This window comes from Hylobates moloch, unplaced genomic scaffold (assembly GCF_009828535.3).
Source record: "Hylobates moloch isolate HMO894 unplaced genomic scaffold, HMol_V3 SCAFFOLD_9, whole genome shotgun sequence".
NCBI lineage: Eukaryota > Metazoa > Chordata > Mammalia > Primates > Hylobatidae > Hylobates > Hylobates moloch.
Window position 1 is genome coordinate 14766825 of NW_026652284.1, and position 16592 is coordinate 14783416.

The following is a 16592-nucleotide window of genomic DNA, read 5'->3' on the forward strand; positions in this document are numbered from 1 at the left end:
AATGCTAATTTTATTACCTGGCTGTATAGTTTGTTACGATACGTGGCATGTGCTGGGAACTGCCAGACGTAGCAGCAGTTTTAAAATATATATGAGGTAAAAGTCAGTTCCTTTCCTTTTCCTTTTGTTTTTGTTTTTCTTTCTTGTTTTTTTTTTTAAAGGCAGAATCTTCATCACCGGGCTGGAGTGCAGTGGTGCAATCTAAACGCACTGCAACCTCTGCCTCCCAGGTTCAAGTGATTCTCCTGCCTCAGCCTCCCTAGTAGCTGGATTACAGGTTGTGCCACCAGCTAATTTTTGTATTTTTTAGTGAAGATGGGGTTTCACCATGTTGACCAGGCTAGTCTCAAATTCCTGGCCTCAAGTGAATACCTGCCTCAGCCTCCCAAAGTGCTGGGATTACAGGCATGAGCCACTGAGCCTGGCCTAAAAGTCAGTGTTTTAAAGTATTAAACGAATTAATAATTAGTGATCATTTTTTGGTGATGATCATAGAAACAAATTTGTCTGATTTATTATCAGAAGTTACCTATAATAATGAATAGGCAAATAATTTCTGGATTCAGTGGTAGATATAATTTTGTTTTGTAGCTTTGTGATTCTTTTTTTTTTTTTTCCAAGATGGAGTCTCGCTGTGTTGCCCAGGCGTGAGCCACCACGCCCAGCCCATTCTTTGATTTTAATTAGTTTGTTCTGCTTCATTATTACTTTTTTAGATCGTCCAGAGGTTTCAAAAGGGAGAATTTCTCGCTGAAAATTAGTGTTATGACTAAAACATATTCATTGCTTTGGACCTTTCCAACTGTTACATGAAGTTTCTTTTTAAGCATACAAGAGGAAATGTACGTGGAGTTTCTGTCTTGATGTTTATAATTATTCTTTGTGATTGACTCCTATAAGAGCCAATTAATGGTTTTATTGACTGTGTATGATTAAGTATGCTCTTTCCTTAAAATACGTGTATCTAAATTCTTTAAAAAGTTACCTACTTGGAAGGGTTAGGGAAAAAAAAGGGAACAGCAAGCATATTAGTGTCTGTAATACTTGAGAAACATTAGGTCTTGCCTCATTTTGAGTGGCTCTCTTAAATACTTTACAAAAGAATAAGCATTTGCTTGTTCCCTGCTTAATGCTATTTTGGTACTGTTGAGCAGCATGGAATAAATGTTCAGCGGTGTGTGCTTTGGACGAGAAATACACCAAAAAAAAACCTTTTTTTCCCATCAGTGGCAGACAAACTGCAGAGGTCACTGAAGAGCCCACATTTTGGAAACACATTATTTTTTTTGGCTGCTGTATTGCTTGCATTGTTTGTTATTGCACAATAAGCAACACACAACCTTCTGTTTTAGGGGGTCATATTAGCCAGTCAAGCCTTTTTTGTGCTAAATATGGAACATGGAAGAGTACTTACTTAATTGTTCTGGTAGGCATAGTTCTCATGATGGATACCTGTAAATAGGTCTGTTTCCTTTCTGGATTTCCTTTTTTGGTCAAATACAGCATTTTAGTAAAGTTTTTTTTTTTTTTAAAGATGTGTAGGTGTTGTCAGCTGCAGGGTCTTGTACAGAATAGGCATTCCATTTTGGAAACAAGTGCTGGGCTGACCCATATTGCTGAAGTGGGAACCTTGCTTTTAATTAGGATGCTCGACTGCAGAGGAATGAGAACCAGGTAGCCTTAGCTCTGGGAGCAGCTGAGAAGCGCTCATCCGGGCAGCCCCTGCGTCTGAATATTATGGGGGAAAATAGGAACTGTTGTTTGTGACTCGAACCAGCCTGAACTGGAACCATCCAGTTTGAGTTGGCTGCTTGCCACCTCCCGGAGGCTTCCTTGTTTTGCCAGAGTTTCTGCACAGCCCTCAATCCAGGGGCGGGACGCAGGGACCCGGCTGCTGCGTGGTGACTGGGCCAGGTGGTGGGAGGGGCAGGACGGCTGTGCCTTAGTGTTCCTGGAGAGGAGGATTTCAGATCTAGCCAGGGTGAACGCCCGACTGCAAGCTGGTATGAACTCTATTTTTAATACATCTTTCTGTTATTAACCCTTGCTTTAATGGTAACTTTTAGTCTTCTACCTTTTAGAAGCTACGGCTTCTGTAAAACTGGTTCTGTACTGCCAGTGCTTGGCCACATCACAACATGGTCAGCATTTGGTGACAAGGAGTTTATTACCAAAGTCCCCAGGAGCGTTGCTTATTTAGTTAGGTTAGTCCATTTGAAATAAAGAACTGTCCCTCTCACCCCTTCTCATTCTTACCAATTAGGTTGTACTGGGGTTTTTTATTTTGGTTTTTTAGGTGGAAGGAATTAAAATAGGTTTTGGTGGCAAAGTTGTGACATGACATGATGTCTTGTGGGTTTTAATTTACTCTGGATGATTGATTGATTTTTGAGACAGGTTCTTGCTCTGTTGCCCAGGCTGGAGTGCAGTGGTAATCTCAGCATATTGCAGCCTTGACTTCCTGGGCTCAAGCTATCATTGCACCTGAACCTCCCAAGTAGCTGGGATTACAGGCACACACCACCACGCTGGGCTAATTTCTGTATTTTTTGTAGAGATGGGGTCTCACTGTGTTGTCCAGGCTGGTCTTGAACTCCTAGGCTCAAGCTATCCACTTGCCTTTGCCTCCCAAAGTGCTGGGATTACAGGTGTGAGCTGTGCCTGGCCTGATTTTTTTTTTTTTTTTTTTTTTTTGAGATGGAGTCTTGCTCTGTCACCCAGGCTGGAGCGCAGTGGCACGATCTCAGCTTACTGCAAGCTCTGCCTCCCGGGTTCACGCCATTGTCCTGCCTCAGCCTCCTGAGTAGCTGGGACCATAAGCGCCCGCCACCACGGCCGGCTAATTTTTTGTATTTTTAGTAGAGACAGGGTTTCACCGTGTTAGCCAGGATGGTCTGGATCTCCTGGTCTCGATCTCCTGACTCCGTGATCCGCCTGCCTCAGCCTCCCAAAGTGCTGGGATTACAGGCGTGAACCACTGCACCTGGCCGAAAAAAATTTTTAATGTTGCTAAAAATCAAAAAGTCAAGCATGGTGTGATGGTATGTGCCTGTAGCTACTCTGGAAGTTGATATGGGAGGATTGCCGGAGGCCTGGTGTTTGAGACATAGCAAGACCTCATCTCTTAAAAAAAAAAAACAAGTCCTCCAGGTATGGTGGCTCACACCTGTAATCCCAGCACTTTGGGAGGCTGAGGCGGGTGGATCACTTGAGGTCAGGAGATCAAGACCAACCTGGCCAACATGGTGAAACCCTGTCTCTACGAAAAAAATAAAAAAATTAACTGGGCGTGGTGGTATGGTGGGCACCTATAATCCCAGCTGCTCAGGAGGTGGAGGCAGGAGAATCGCTTGAGCCCTGGAGGCAGAGGTTGCAGTGAGCCAAGATTGCGCCACTGCACTTCAGCTTGGGTAACCGAGGGACACTCCGTCTCAATAAAAACCCCAAAATTAAAAATAATACGTAATTAGGCAGATTAAAGTTCTAAATAACAAGTTTTATTTTATTTATTTATCTTTTTTTTTGAGATGGAGTCTCACTCTGTCACCCAGGCTGGAGTGCAGTGGTGCTGTCTCAGCTCACTGCAACCTCCACCTCCTGGGTTCAAGTGATTCTCTTGCCTCAGCCTCCTGAAAACAACAAATTTAAAAATAAAAACTGCCATGTCAAATTGTATTTGTTTGACTTGGAAGCAAAGTATGTAAACTCTTTTTTTTTTTTTTTGAGGCAAGAGTCTTGCTCTGTTGCCCAGGCGGGAGTGCAGTAGCATGATCTCGGTTCACTGCAACCTCCACCTCCCAGGTTCAAGTGGTTCTCCTGCCTCAGCCTCCCTAGTAGCTGGGATTACAGGTGCACGTCACCACACCTGGCTAATTTTTGTATTTTTAGTAGAGACAGGGTTTCGCCATATTGGTCAGGCTGGTCTTGAACTCCTGACCTCAGGTGATCCGCCCAGCTTGGCCTCCCAAAGTGCGGGGATTATAGGCATGAGCTACCACACCCAGCCAAAGTATGTAAACTCTTTTTTTTTTTTTTGAGATGGTGTTTTGCTCTTGGTGCCCAGGCTGGAGTACAATGGCGCGATCTTGGCTCACTGCGACCTCCACCTCCCGGGTTCAAGTGATTCTCCTGCCTCAGTCTTCAGAGTAGCTGAGATTACAAACATGCACCACCATGCCCAGCTAATTTTGTATTTTTAGTAGAGACAGGGTTTTGCCATGTTGATCGGTTGGTCTTGAACTCCTGACCTTAGGTGATCCACCTGCCTCGGCCTCCCAAAGTGCTGGGATTACAGGCATGAACCACTGCGCCCGGCCAATCATTTTTACTTACGGTAAAACTTTACTCATTGCAGTTTAGGTGATCTTGTTCTTTTCTTATATCTCTTTTGGGGTGTTTGTACTTGGAAGTTCTCTATGGTCATTCTTAGAAGCCAAGGCACAAATTTACCTTGCCCCAAACAAGGAATCATGCATGTCCAGAAATTAAGGAAAATGTAGCAATTCTCATTTTAAAATAAACATTAGCATTTTCTTTCTTTCTTTTCTTTTTTTTTTTTTGGGGACGGGGTTTTTTGCTTTTATCACCCAGGCTGGAGTGCAATGGCGTGATCTTGCCTCACTGCAACCTCCGCCTCCCAGGTTCAAGCAGTTCTCCTGCCTCAGCCTCCTGAGTAGCTGGGATTACAGGCGTGTGCTACCACACCCAACTAATTTTTGTATTTTTAGTAGAGATGGGGTTTCACCATGTTGGTCAGACCGGTGTCGAACTCCTGACCTCCAGTGATCCACCCGCCTCGACCTCCCAAAGTGCTGGGATTACGGGCGTGAGCCACTGCGCCTGGCCAACATTAGCATTTCCTGGCCAACATTAGCATTTCCTGGCCAACATTAGCATTTCCTGAAGTTCAGAATTAGCTGAGGTTTTATTCTTTATACAAGCACCCTCCTATCAATCTGTGTCTTACAGTACAAACTGAATTGCCTTTAAAGGTTAGTCTTGCTGTCCATTCCTGTGTGAGAAAATGGAAAGAGCACTCTCTGGTCATTTACTTACTTATTAGTTATTCATTACGTTATATGCTACTGGAGTTTACTGGTGCTAGAAATTGTGGTATCTCTATAGAACACCTTTTTTTTTTTTCCCATTATTTGAGACGGAGTCTCACTCTGTTGCCCAGGCTGAAGAGCAACGGCACGATCTTCGCTCCCTACAATCTCCGTCCGTCTCCTGGGTTCAAGTGATTCTTCTGCCTCAGCTTCCTGAGTAGCTGGGATTGCACGTGCCTGCCACCATGCCTGACTAATTTTTGTATTTTTCAGTAGAGATGGGGTTTCACCATGCTGGCCAGGCTGGTCTCAAACTCCCGACCTCAGGTGATCCGCCCGCCTCGGCCTCGCAAAGTGCTGGGATTACAGGCATGATCCACCGTGCCCGGCCTATAGAACATCTTTCCAAATCCGCTTTGTACTGTAAATAAACTTCCTATGTCCAGGTAGACAGAGCAGTAAGTGAAATAGCTTTAAAAATGTCTTTGTAGAGTTCGTTTCTAAGAATTTCACTCATCCTCTAAATCTTCCATTTGATATGGAAGAGATGTAGACTAGAAATATATGCTAAGATGAGGGCAGTAAAACATTTTCTTACAAATAGGTGGGAACACATTATATACAGTTCAGTAAAATCAGGTTGACATTTTTATTTTTATTTTTTATGCGATCTAGGCTCACTGCAACCTCTGCCTGCTGGGTTCGAGCGATTTTCCTGCCTCAGCCTCCCGAGTAGCTGGGATTACAGGCACGCACCACCATACCCAGCTAATTTTTGTATTCTTAGTAGAGACTGAGTTTCACCATGTTGGCCAGGCTGGTCTCGAATTCTTGACCTTACGATCCGCCCACCCCGACCTCCCAAAGTGCTAGGATTACAGGCATGAGCCACTGTGCCCGGCCTGGTTGACATTTTTAGATTTTGACTCAGGTTTTGTTTTTTTTTTAAGACTGGGTCTTGCTGTGCTTCCCAGGCTGGAGTGCAATCTCTGCTCCCTGCAACTTCCGCTATAAAATTCACCCATTTAAAAGTGGACAGTTAGTGCTTTTTAATACATTTACAGAATTTTGCAACCATCACCATAATGAAACTAGTGCATTTTCATGACCCCCGAGAAGAAACGTCATACCCGTTAGCAGTTACTCCCCATTCTTTTTCTCCTCCAGCCCAAGGCAACTACTAATCTGTCTCTATAGATTTACCTATTCTGGACATTTAATAGAAGGAAAATCATACCATATTGCAGTCTTTTGTGACTGGCTTCTTTCACTTAGTATGTTTTTGCAGTTTATCCATGTTATAGCATTGATCAGTACTGGTGCACTGAACAGCCACATTTCAAGTACTCAATAGCCACATGTGACTAGTGGCTACAGTACTGGATATCCTAGCTAGAAACAAAACCTCCCTGATAAACCAGCACATCATCCTTCAGGAGAAAATGGTAGGCCTTTGTAATGCTTAAGCGTAGCCCAGAAATATATGTGTGTGGGTTTTAACAAAGAAATTCCGTTTACAGGAGCTAACACTTAGAGGTTTAGCACATTTGGAAATAATTGCTATGAAAAAAAAATTTTTTTAAGAGACAGTCTTGCTCTGTCACCCTGGCTGGAGTGATGGTGCAATCATGGCTCACTGCAACCTTGAACTCCTGGGCTCAAGGGATCCCCTCACCTCAGCCTCCTAAGTAGCCAACACTATAGACATGCCACCACACTTAGCTAAATTTTTTGTTTTTTGTTTTTTTGTTTTTAAGAGATAGGGTCTCGCTATGTTGCCCAGGCTGGTCTAGGACTCATGACCTCAAGTGATCCTCGTGCCTTGGACTCCCAAAGCACTGGGATTACATGCATGAGCCTGGGCTAATATAAAAACCATTAAGAAAAACTAATGTCATGGTGTCATGTTGATAAATTCACATATATCTCAGTAGAACTGTTTAAAAATACACACACCAAGCTCTGGAGACCTGGTTAAAAAAAAAAAGCTTATTTATGTTGGCTACATGTTCAAATGATATTTCGAATATATTAGGTTAAATAAAGCATATTACTACATTAATTACATCTGTTTCTTTTTACCTTTTTTTTTTTGAGATGGAGTCTTGCTCTGTCGCCCAGGCTAGAGTGCAGTGGCCAGGCTGGAGTGCAGTGGTGCAATCTCGGCTCACTGCAAGCTCTGCCTCCTGGGTTCACGTCACTCTCCTGCCTCAGCCTCCCGAGTAGCTGGGACTGTAGGCACCTGCCACCACGCCCAGCTAATTTTCTTTTTGTATTTTTAGTAGAGATGGGGTTTCACCTTGTTAGCCAGGGTGGTCTCGATCTCCTGACCTCATGATCCGCCCACCTCGGCCTCCCAGAGTGCTGGGATTACAGGCATGAGCCACTGCACCTGGCTCTTCTTTTTACTTTTTAAAATATGACTGTTTGAAAATTAAAATTTTGTGGCTTATATTTCTACTGGACAGTGCTCTTTAGAAGCAAGCTCTATTAAGCTGTAATGTCACGAAATAATTTGTGTATCAATTTAGTGCTTTTCATTTTGTTTAAAGACAAATAGAGTTTCTTATTTTTCTTTTTTTAAATTCCCCAAACCTTTCTATTCTCTTGGAAATGATGGGTTAATAGAAAAGCCTCTTGGGACTGTTATGCCTAAAATATAAACTGAACTACTTCCAGATTCCATCTTCAACACTTCAAGTGTTGGTCAGGCTAAAATGCATGTTTGTTTCCAGCGTGGCTGAGGGAACGGCTCAACCGAAATATTTATTTATTTCAAAGTCCAGGTTCTAGGCTTAGAAATATGTTAATATCAAAGCCCCTAAATAATTTCTCAAGAAGAAAATCAAATAATCTTAACCAGAGTAAATTTATTTTCGAAATTTAAAAAACAACTTTTGGCGGGGCACGGTGGCTCACGTCTGTAATTCCAGCACTTTTAGGAGGCCGAGGCAGGCAAATCACCTGAGGTCAGGAGTTCAAGACCAGGCTGGTCAGCATGGCGAAACCCCATCTCTATTAAAAGTACAAAATTAGCTGGACGTGGTGGCATGCACCTGTAATCCCAGCTACTCAGGAGGCTGAGGCAGGAGACTCGTTTGAACCCGGGAATGGAGGTTGCAGTGAGCTGAGATTGTGCCATTGCACTCCAGCCTGGGCAACAAGAGTGAAACTCTGTCTCAAAACAAAACAAAACAAAACAAAACAAAACAAAAAACAACAAAAACACTTTAATGATCATTTTTAAGTGATGGCTAATAGTTTTGATAGAGGTTTAAAATATGTCTGTTTACATACTGGTGCTAATAGACTGGAATTCGGTTGTCAGAATTAGAAGACACAAATAATACACATCTGTGTTGCTTCTAGGCATCATTTGTATAACCCAAACTGGAGGAGTTCTGTGATTCTTTATATGTTATTTTCAGTGGTGGTAGGGAGGGGCAGATTAGCTTCCTGAATATGCTGTGTCATGGTGTATGGAGCCATCTTGGACTGTAGCTTTGTATCTGTCACTGGAAGAAACTGCAAAGAAGTAATTATATTTAAGCAGAACAACTTTAGCCTGAGGTTTCTTACTGAGTAATTTGTAGTCATTTATAAATAAACAAAAAAGTATACCAAATAGTGGATGGCTTAGGCTTTCTGGTAGGGAGTTAGATGCCTTTCTAACTCCTTGTCATTGGAACTGCCCTAATGGAGAGTTCAGAAGCAGGAAATAGCAAACTTCTTTTTCATTCTGGATAGAGAGGAGATGTAATTAGTATCAAAGTTAAATTGAAAAAAGGCCAGTATGCTCAAGCCTGAGCGACAGAGCGAGACCCTGTCTCTTCAAAAAAAAAAAAAAAAAAATTCAAGCCAATTGCAGTGGATCCTGCCTGTAATCCCAGCACTTTGGGGGAGGCTAAGGCTTGAGGATCACTTGAGGCCAGGAGTTTGAGATCAGCCTGGTCAACATGGCAAAACCCCATCTCTACTAAAAAGACAAAAATTAGTCGGGTGTGGTGGCGTGCACCTGTAATCCTAGCTACTTGTGGCTGAATCTTGAGAATCACTTGAACCCAGGAAATGGAGGTTGCAGTGAGCCAAGATTGCACTACTGCACTCCAGCCTGGGCGACAGAAAAGGCAAAACCCTCAAACTTCAGATTTGCTTGTGGGTTTGGTAAGGCTACATCAGTTGTATGTGACCACTTGGAATTAAAACACACACTCACACACACATACTTGATCTGTGTGCTTTCTTGGCCTGTGCCTTCTGAAACATTTTAGTTTTTTCATACAAGAAATACCAGATTTTAAATACTGTGTGATTCAGGGAATGAGAAAATCCCATTGTATTTGACAGTTTAAATTTTCTCATCTTTTTTGTCTCTTAAATAAAGACTGCTGCCACGTTGGAAGGATTTCTTGTTCTTAGGCAGACATGTTACATCTGCTTACTGCTTTCAGGGAGCATGCATGTTTGATGCTTTTTGCTTTGAGTTACTTGAGTACAGGGTTTTCTGAGTATGAAGGGTCCAGTAAAGCCCACCCGAAAATAAGTCACATGATTATTAATAATAGATTAACAAAAATGTAGCCTCTTTCCATTTTTGCTACTATTATTAGGACAGTAGATCCTAAAACTACCATATTATGGTTTTTTGTTTTTTGTTTGTTTGTTTTTTTGAGATGGAGTCTCGCTCTGTCACCAGGCTGGAATGCAGTGATGTGACCCTGGCTCACTGCAACCTCCGCCTCCTGGGTTCAAGCGATTCTCGTGCCTCAGCCTCCAGAATAGCTGGGATTACAGACATGCGCCACTACACCCAGCTAATTTTTGTATTTTTAGTAGAGACGGGGTTTCCCATGTTGGCCAGGTTGGGCTCGATCTGACCTCCTGATCTGCCTGCTTTGGCCTCCCAAATGCTGAATTACAGGCATGAGCCACCGCGCCCGGCCCATATTGTATTTTTAATGCCAAAGCTTAGAAGGCTTCAAAAAAGTTTTTTTAAATTGTAGTAAAATATACACAGCATAATATTTACCTTTTTTTTTTTTTTTTTGGAGACAGAGTTTCGCTCTTGTTGCCCAGGCTGGAGTGCAGTGGCGCGATCTCAGCTCACCGCAACCTCTGCTTCCCGGGTTCAAGCGATTCTCCTGCCTCAGCCTCCTGAGTAGCTGGGAATATAGGCATGTGCCACCTTGCCTGGCTAATTTTGTATTTTTAGTAGAGACAGGGTCTCTCCATGTTGGTCAGGCTGATCTTGAGCTCCCGACCTCAGGTGATCTGCCCGCCTTGGTCTCCCAAAGTGCTGGGATTACAGGTGTGAGCCACTGTGCCCGGCCTAATATTTACCACTTTAATCATTTTTTGTTTGTTTTATTTTCTGAGACAGGGTATTTCTCTGTTGCCCAGGCTGGAGTGCAGTGGTGCAGTCACCCCGAACTGCATCCTCAACCTCACAGGCTCAAGCTACCCTCCCACATAGCTGAGACCATAGGCGTGCACCAACACGCCCAGCTAATTTTTAATTTTTTTTTCTTTTGTAGAGATGGTGTCTCTCTCTGTTGCCCAGGCTGGTCTCAAACTCCTGGGCTCAAGTCATTCTTCTCCTTCAGCCTCCCAAAATGCTGGGATTATAGGTGTGAATCACCCATGCCTGGCCTCATTTTAACCATTTTTAAGTGTATAGTTCTGTGCCATTAAGTACATTCATATTGTGTGACCATCACCCCTATCCATTATCATTAAACAATAATTCCCATTCCTCCCTCTGTTAGCCTCTGCTGACTACTATTCTGCTTTCTGTCCCCATGAATTCTTGACAACTCTAGGTACCCATATACGTGGAACCACACAGCATTTGTCCTTTTGTGTCTGGCTTATTTCACTTAGCATAATATTTTCAAGGCTCATCTATCTTGTCACATGTATCATAATTCCATTCCTTTATAAAGGTGAATAATATTCCTTCATTATTTTTGGGTAAGCTTTAATTATCTGCCAGATACCCTGTTGATGAACTATTAACATAATCCTTTTGCTTAACTCTACCAAAAGATAGTAGTAAACTTTAAAACATTAACTACTGCTGTAATTGGATCCTAAATAGTTACTTATACTTAACTTTTTTTTTTTTTTTTTTTTTTTTGGAGACAGAATATCATTCTGTTGCCCAGGGCTGAGTGCAGTGGCAGGATCTTGGCTCACTACAACCGCTGCCTCACAGGTTCAAGCGATTCTCCTGCTCAGTCTCCTGAGTAGCTGGGACTACAGGCATGCGCCACCGTGCCCGGCTAATTTTTTTTATATTTTTAGTAGAGTTGGGGTTTCTCCATGTTGGCCAGGCTAGTCTCGAACTCCTGACCTCAGGCGATCCAGCTGTCTTGGCCTCCCAAAGTGCTAGGATTACAGACGTGAGCCGCCACACCTGGCCTATACTTAATCTTTTGTGAGCATGCTAACCACATAAAGCATATTTAAGCACAATTTTAAACAGCATTTTCTGCCAAAATAAGGCACTTTTATAAAATGCAGTATTTTAATGACTTTTTTCCTCTCATTTATGTAAACTATTGGACTTGAGAATAGATGAGAAATAATAAAACTGATTAATTATTGTGTTTGATTTTACCATCACTTTTTTTTTTTTTTTTTGAGATAGTCTCACTCTGTCACCCAGGCTGGAGTGCAGTGGCGGGATCTTGGCTCACTGCAAGCTCCGCCTCCCAGGTTCAAGCAATTCTCCTGTCTCAGCCTCCCACGTATCTGGGACTGCAGGCGCATGCCACAACTCTTGGCAAATTTTTGTATTTTTTGTAGAGACGTGGTTTCACTATATTGGTCAGGCTGGTCTCGAACTCCTGACCTCAGGTTATCCACCTTCCTCAGCCTCCCAAAGTGCTGGGATTACAGGATTGAGCCACTGTGCCCAGCCTTCACCATCACTTTAGTGACCATCAACACTAAATCTAGTTAAGCCTAAATCTTACCTATTGATTAATTTATTACTTAAGTGGAGCCAGTACCTGCCTAAGGTTTAGATTTGTTTGATGTTTATAAATATTCAGAGGTGGAGTCTAGATGGATAGTAGGAGAGCTTTAAGAAGTTAATTTCTGAGATCCAGATTTTAAACTAAGTAATCTTTAGGAAATGTTATTAGTTGTTTATATCAGCAATAAAGGGTCATTGTAGTCAGAAGAAAAATTACTAGCTTGGGCAACATAGTGAGACCCTGTCTCTACAAGAAATTTTAAGTGTTAGCCTGGTGTGGTGGTGCATGCCTGTGGTCCTGGCTACTTAGGAGGCTGAGGTGGGAGGATTGCTTGAGCCCAGGAGGTTGAGGCTGCAGTGAGCCATGACTGCACCTCTGCACTCCAGCCTAGATGACAGAGCGAGACCTTGTCTTGAAAGAAAAGAAAAATTAGTGTTGGTGGTTGGTTATGGTTCTCTTTCCACCTCCAGCTTTGTCTAGTAAGAGAAAGCTTTCCTCCTTTGTCAGTTTCACTCTACTAATTCAGTTAATCATTATCGTATCAGCTCTTTTCCCATTAGAAATCTTTGTAGTTTCTGATGACCGGAGAAATCTGATAGACCAAACAAAGTTGAAATTAAAATATTGGTTACATAATAAAAACTTTTTTTTTTTTTTTTTTTTTTGGAGATGGAGTCTCGCTCTGTCGCCCAGGCTGGAGTGCAGTGGTTCGATCTCGGCTCACTGCAACCTTCACTTCCTGGGTTCAAGCGATTCTCTTGTCTCAGCAATCTAGAGTAGCTGGGACTATAGGCGTACGCCACCACGCCCAGCTAATTTTTTTTTTTTTTTGAGACGGAGTTTCGCTCTTGTTGCCCAGGCTGGAGTGCAGTGGTGCCGTCTCGGCTAACCGCAGCCTCCGCCTTCTGGGTTCAAGCGATTCTCCTGCTTGTAATCTCGAGTAGCTGGGATTACAGGCGCCAGCCCCCACACCCGGTTAATTTTGTATTTTTAATAGAGACAGAGTTTCTCCAAGTTGGTCAGGCTGGTCTTCAAACTTCCAACCTCATGTGATCCCCCCCGCCTCGGCCTCTCAAAGTGCTGGGATTACAGGCGTGGGCCACCGCGCCCCGCCTAATTTTTGTATTTTTTAGTAGAGACGGAGTTTCACCATATTGGTCAGGATAGTCTCAAACTCCTGACCTTAGATGATCCACCTGCTTTGACCTCCCAAAGTGCTGGGATTACAGGCTTGAGCCACCGCACCTGGCCGCATTTTTGCTTTTTAATGTATCAACACAGCATTTTCTTTATACATATCCTAAATTTAAAGAGTTTAGATCACTTTTCAATAACTTTGGCTTTAAAGGGCTTCATTGTTGATTTATACAGTCGAGTCTTGCAATGCTTTCCCTGTTTCGTTTGTAATAGTTGCACAGTCACCAGTTAGGTCTGACTCATTGCCCTGATGTCATCTCTGAGGAAGTTTACCTGGGAAAGACAGGTTGTGAGACCCCTTGATTGAGCAGAGCATTGTGGACAAAAAGCAGCAGGTAGCTTACTTTGACTGGTTTGGAATCGCTTATCTTTTTCTGAGGAACAAAGAGAGTGACCACTAACTTTGTATTTTACTTCTTAATTTATCGTGTGTGTGTGTGTGTGTGTGTGTGTCCGTGTGTGTGTAAAATAAAATTTACCATTTTAACCATTTTTAAATGTTCAGCTCAGTGGCACTTAAATACATTGATATTATTTTGCAGTCATCACCACCGTCTATCTCCAGAACTTTTTCATCTTCCTCAACTGAAACTCTATACCCATTAAACAATAACTCCCAATTCTCCCTTTCCCCCAGCCCCTGGCAACCGCCATTCTACTTTCTGCCTTTATGAAGTTGACTACTCCAGGTACCTCCTATAAATGGAATCATACAATATTTTTTGGGTATGGCTGGTGTATCTCATTTAGCATAATATCTTCAAGGTTCATTCATGATGTAGCATTTGTCAAAATTTTCTTTCTTTCTTTTTTTTTTGTTTGCAACAGGGTCTCACTCTGTTGCCCAGGCTAGAGTGCAGTGGCTCAGTCTTGGCTCACTGCAACCTCCACCCCCCAGGCTCAAGCGATTCTCCTGCCTCAGCCTCCCGAGTAGCTGGGATTACAGGCACTATCGCCTGGCTAATTTTTTTGTGTTTTTAGTAGAGATGGGGTTTTACCATGTTGGCCACGCTGGTCTTGAATTCCTGATCTCAGGTGATCCGTCCACCTTGGCTTCCCAAAGTGCTGGGGTTACAGGCGTGAGCCACTGCACCCAGCCAAAATTTTCTTTCTTTAGAAGGCTGAATAATATTCTGTTTTATGTGTATACCATATTTTGTTCACTCACTCATTGTTGATGGACACTTGGGTTGCTTCCACCTTTTGGGTGTTGAACATGCTATGAATGTGAGTGTACAAATATCTGTTTGAGTTCCTGTCTTCATTTCTCTTGGGTATATAACCATAGTGGAATCGCTGGTTCATGTGGTAAGTTAGCGTATGGGGAACCCCATGGCTGTACCATTTTACTTTCCCATCAGTAATGCACAAGGGTTCCAGTTTCTTTACATCCTTGCATTTGTTATTTTGTTTGCTTGTTTTTTTGCGACAGGGTCTCACTTTGTCACCTAGGCTGCAGTGTAGTGGTGTGATTTTGGCCCACTGCAACCTTGACTTCCCAGGTTCAAGCCATCTTCCTGCCTCAGCACCCCTGCCAAGTAGCTGGGACTACAGGCACATACCACCATGCCTGGCTAGTCGTTTTTGGTAATTTTTTGTAGAGACGGAGTTTCACCATGTTGGCCAGGCTGGTCTTGAACTCCTGAGCTCAAGTGATATGCCTGCCTCGCCCTTCCAAAGTGCTAGGATTACAGGCGTAAGCCACTGTGCTCGGCAGTTTGTTTTTAATAACAGCCATCCTAGTGGGTGTGAAGTGATGTATCATGTGGCGGAGTTTTTTTTTTTTTTTTTGAAGATCCTGTGTTGTTTATACTGAACTCGAACTCCTGGGCTCATGCTATCCTTCTGCCTCAGGCTCCCAAGTAGTGTCAACTACAAGTATGAGCCCAGTTTCACATGGTTATGATTTGCATTTCCCTAATTATTAGATGTTGCGCATTTTTTCTTGTGCTTATTTGCCATTTATATATCTTTGGAGAAATGTCTTTGAAGTCTTTGACCAGTTTTGCATCAGGTTGCTTTTTGTTGTTGAGTTGTAGTGTGGTTTCTATTGTTTTATTTATTTATTTATTTATTTAATTTATTTTTGAGAGAGAGTGTCACTGTCACCCAGGCTGGAGTGTAATGGCGCTATCTCGGCTCACTGCAACCTCTGCCTCCCAGGTTCAAGCAGTTCTCCTGCCTCGGCTTCCTGAGTAGCCAGGACTACAGCTGCATGCCACCATGCCTGGCTAATTTTTGTATTGTTAGTAGAGACTGGGTGCCAGCATATTGGTCAGGGTGGTCTTGAACTCTTGACCTCAGGCGGTCCACCCTCCTCGGCCTACCAAAGTGCTGGGATTACAGGCATGAGCCACCACCCCTGGCCTGTAGCGTGCTTTTTAAAGGAAATTAAAAATGTCAAAATTATAAAGCAAAATACCCCATTAACCTTATTGTGTAAAATAGACCTTTTTCTAATTTCTTCTGAGCATTGTACTTTGATGAGGAAAAATCTAATTGTGATATTAAACTACCACCTTCAGGCCCTAGGTTGACGGTAAGGAAAGCTATGGCAATAAAAACCATTTCAATATGAATGGAATTGTTTTCATTGATGTAAACCTTACACTAGAGTATGAGTAGCAATACTGTATATATTTTACTTACTACTTGTTTAAAAATTATAAAACGGTTTTGTCTATAAAGTAGTGACCTTGATATTGAATGGTGAAGTTAATATTATAAAAAAGTTGTTTATACTTTACCTTTTTATCATGTTTTCCAAAATCAAGTGACACCAGAGTGTTTTAGATCTCAGCTTCTTCTTGAGGAAGTTTGATTTTCAGAAGTTAACATTTTTTTCCTACAATTCAAAGATTTTTATGAAATGATACATAAATAATGAGGAAGAATAATCAATGTTAAGGATCCTGCATTTGGATCGCAGCTTGAAATTAGCATGTTGTTTTTTGAAAAGATGGGAAAGCAGTCCAAGAAATAATACAGGCCAGGGTTTCTCAGCCTTGGCACTATTCACATTTGAGACCAGAGAACTCTTTGTTGGGACTGTCCTGTGCACGGTAGGGTACTTGGCGGATGCCAGTAACCCTACGCCACCCCACCCCCACTGTGACAACAAAAATGTTGTAGAACTCTGCTAAAACTAGTAGGGACTTTGAAAGATCATGAGGTCTGCTAATCGCTGGGGAAATTCAAGTTAAGAGAGGCAAAATGAAGTGTCTTGGCAGGTCACTCAGTTGATTATTTCCTTTTTATTTTTTGGAGTAAAAAAAAAAATAGAGGCTTGAGTCAAGTGTGGTGGTGTATGCATGTAGTTCCAGCTTCATCTAGGGTGACTGAGACAGGAGGACGTTTGAGCCCAGGA

At 42.5% G+C, this 16592-nt stretch overlaps 1 protein-coding gene across 3 annotated transcripts in view; it reads left to right on the top strand.

Moving 5' to 3' along the window:
- Nucleotides 1-16592, top strand: part of SPEN (spen family transcriptional repressor) — a 91389-nt gene that overhangs the window by 34453 nt on the left and 40344 nt on the right. Inside the window, exon 1 of one of the 3 annotated variants that reach the window (XM_032759032.2) lies at nucleotides 1972-2003. The exons of the other annotated variants lie outside the window; for them this stretch is intronic. The gene's annotated coding sequence lies outside the window, so the exon portion shown is untranslated. Of the gene's footprint in view, nucleotides 1-1971; nucleotides 2004-16592 lie in introns of those variants that run through there. 3 annotated transcript variants of the gene reach the window in all.